The sequence below is a fragment of the Ovis aries genome, chromosome 3 (assembly GCF_016772045.2).
Source record: "Ovis aries strain OAR_USU_Benz2616 breed Rambouillet chromosome 3, ARS-UI_Ramb_v3.0, whole genome shotgun sequence".
Lineage (NCBI taxonomy): Eukaryota > Metazoa > Chordata > Mammalia > Artiodactyla > Bovidae > Ovis > Ovis aries.
Window position 1 is genome coordinate 22073853 of NC_056056.1, and position 3680 is coordinate 22077532.

Genomic DNA, 3680 nt, shown 5'->3' on the forward strand with positions numbered 1-3680 from the left:
ATGGAATTCCAGTTGAGCTATTTCAAATCCTGAAAGATGATGCTGTGAAAGTGCTGCACTCAATATGCCAGCAAATTTGGAAAACTCAGCAGTGGGCACAGGACTGGAAAAGGTCAGTTTCATTCCAATCCCAAAGAAAGTCAATGCCAAAGAATGCTCAAATTACCGCACAATTGCACTCATCTATCACGCTAGGAAAATAATGCTCAATAATTGCCAGGCTTCAGCAATACATGAACCGTGAATTTCCAGATGTTCAAGCTGGATTTTAGAAAGGCAGAGGAAGCAGAGATCAAATTGCCAACATCCACTGGATCATCAAAAAGCAAGAGAATTCCAGAAAAACATCTATTTCTGCTTTATTGACTATGCCAAAGCCTTTGACTGTGTGGACCACAACAAACTGTGGAAAATGCTGAAAGAGATGGGAATACTAGACCACTAGACCTGCCTCTTGAGAAACCTGTATGCTGGTCAGGAAGCAACAGTTTGAACTGGACATGGAACAACAGACTGGTTTCAAATAGGAAAAGGAGTATGTCAAGGCTATATATTGTCACCCTGTTTATTTAACTTATATGCAGAGTACATCATGAGAAATGCTGGGCTGGATGAAGCACAAGCTGGAATCAAGATTGCTGAGATCAATATCAATAACCTCAGATATGCAGATGATACCACCCTTACGGCAGAAATTGAAGAAGAACTAAAGAGCCTCTTGACGAAAGTGAAAGAGGAGAGTGAAAAAGTTGACTTAAAGCTCAACATTCAGAAAACTAAGATTGTGGCATCCGGTCCCATCACTTCATCGCAAATAGATGGGGAAACAATGGAAACAGTGGCAGACTTTATTTTTTATGGACTCCAAAATCATTGCAGATGGTGATTGCAGCCATGAAATTAAAAAATGCTTACTCCTTGGGAAGAAAGTTATAACCAACCTAGACAGCATATTAAAAAGCAGAGACATTGCTTTGCTAACAAAGGTCCATCTAGCCAAGGCTATGGTTTTTCCAGTAGTCCCGTACGGTGTGAGAGTTGGACTGTGAAGAAAGCTGAGTGCCAAATAATTGATGCTTTTGAACTGTTGTGTTGGAGAAGACTCTTGAGTGTCCCTTGGACTGCAAGGAGATCCAATAGTCCATCCTAAAGGAGATCAATTCTGAGTGTTCATTGGAAGGACTGATGTTGAAGCTGAAACTCCAATACTTAAGCCACCTGATGTGAAGAACTGACCCATTTGAAAAGACCCTGATGCTGGGAAAGATAGAAGGCGAGAGGAGAAGCGGATGACAGGGGATGATATGAATGGATGGCATCACCGACTCAATGGGCATGAGTTTGAGTAAACTCTGGGAGGTAGTGATGGACAGGGAGGCCTGGCGTGCTGCAGTCCATGTGGTTGCAAAGTGTCTGACACGACTGAATGACTGAACTGATCTGACCTGAACTGAAGAACCTTACTCCATGCCTGCAACCTCAGTTTCTTCCACAAAATATTTCCTTTCTTCTACTTTGATTTTTTCATGCTGTCTTTTCAGAGAAGAGGCTCTTAGAATATATTCTTCATTTGATGAATATACTATTGGAGATTTGTTCATGAATTGTATACTTAAGGTTCATGAAACTGATTTTAAAAACATGCCCATATTCTTTATCTATCTTAACCAAAGTGTAATAATGTGGTGGTTATATTAGAGAACTACTCAGAGTGATATATATTACATTATGTGTCTTTTAAGATACATTTAAAAGCTCATTCTATTTTTCTCAAACTCCACAATTTTTATACACATCATTTTATTTACAGCAAAGCTGCATTATTTTGGTCTTTATGCCTAAATAACTAGATTCTCTAGGTTTATCTACTTTATTTATTTATTGTTGCACATTTTTTAAAGTAATTTGACTTCTGCCTTCATAAAAAACTCCCTGAAATAAGCAGAGCAGGGATTTATCAATCTGATTTTCACACCAGGAAACATGATGGAATTATAGTGGGTACAAAAATATGTACAATAAACGTAGAATTTGGGTCTTCTCTCAGTGCATATTATAAAATATATACCACATCACTTTTGCCACTGTAAACACAAATCAAGGAAAGCAATGATGGTGGAGTAAGACATATGTTTGCCCCATAACGGATGTTCTGATGGACAGGGAGGCCTGGCATGCTGCGATTCATGGGGTCGCAAAGAGTCGGCCACAGCTGAGCAACTGAAGTGAACTGAAGCATGTATAAGACATAATTCTACCTTCAAGCAAACCACATACTGAGCTATTTTGGTTTTCTGAGGTGATAAGCTTTGGGGAGGTAAATAATAAGAATATTTGGAGAAGACACAACTAAAATTTACAAATGGCCAGACATGTAGATTGTTTTCTTTCATTTTTACTACAAAGCATAGAACTGCTTTGTAAGCGTTAATTCCCACTGATACTTGTTAAAATATTTATGTGATAATGTGAAGCATATGCCAGCATTTTCTTACCCAGTGAGTTAGGTAGTATCAACCCCATTTTATAGATTATACAATTGAGATACAAAGTAGCTTATGTGATTGTTGTGTCCAAGATTATATAAGGTTGCTACTATGACCAGGACTTTACCTATGAGTTCTATTTCTAGGGCCCCCAATGAATTGCTATAATACTTTGATTATCTGATAAACTAATTCTCAGCTGCTAGGTTTTTCACTTCTTAGATTACATTCCCTTCTCCAGGGGATCTTCCCTACCCAGGGATCGAACCTGGGTCTCCTGCATTCCAGGCAGATGCTTTAACCTCTGAGCCACCAGGGAAGCCCAGGTTACCCTTAGACCTTCTAAACATTATCAAACTGCTTGAAAGCATATGCCTGAAAGAAAACTGAAAGAAAATGCCAGCGACAGAATGAAACACCAACACTGCAGAGTGGTTTAAATCTTTATATTTTAACACTTGCTTCTTACAGCTGCTTTATTTTATATCCCTTGCACAACAACCTACAGGGCAAGCTGCCAAGCACTATGATTCAGAGACTATATAGTGCGCAGGCGCAGGGCGAGATAACCTTTACCTTGACTTATTTACTGCAGCTAAGACTTTGTTTTGAGGAACTTCCTTATCAACTTAGAATCCGTTTTGTCCCAGGGTCTGTTCCTTTTGAGGAATCAGAGAAACATCCTTGTGTGCAAGCAATGTTCTTTTCCCATGGGAACAAACAGGATTCTTAGCTGAATATCTCATTTGCAAGAATGTTCAGCCCTGGTTGAGAGTCTCGTTTGCAAGCACTTCTCAACCTTCTTTATACCTTGTTCCCTACAGAAAACAAGGACCCAACTGAAACATTCCCTGCTTCCCTGGAGCAGAGCTTCCAGAGAATCCCAGGGGTCTATTTTTGTGCCTTCACTGGGACCCCCACCTCAGTGCTGAGAAGAAATAAGGCTGTGAAAGGGGGCGGGGTTATGGCTTCTATCTTGAGTTTTAACTTTTCTCTTTCAGTTCTATAAAAAGTTAAAATAACCTGAGTTTATTTCTCAATGTGTATAATGGAGTTAACGATGGAGTGTTAGAACAGTTAAAAGGAAATTAGATGCTACTGTGCCAAATATTTATTGGGTAGTTAATGGTATACAGACATGCATAGATATAAGCAAAATATTCTCAAGCTTCATCAGCAAGTAAAACATGCTTC

General features: G+C 39.2%; 1 non-coding gene across 1 annotated transcript; it reads right to left on the reverse strand.

The window, feature by feature from the left end:
* Positions 1 to 2733: 2733 nt before the first annotated feature.
* On the reverse strand, positions 2734 to 2805 carry TRNAS-GGA (transfer RNA serine (anticodon GGA)). The gene has a single exon. It is a non-coding gene; the product is annotated as a tRNA-Ser (tRNA).
* Positions 2806 to 3680: the final 875 nt, after the last annotated feature.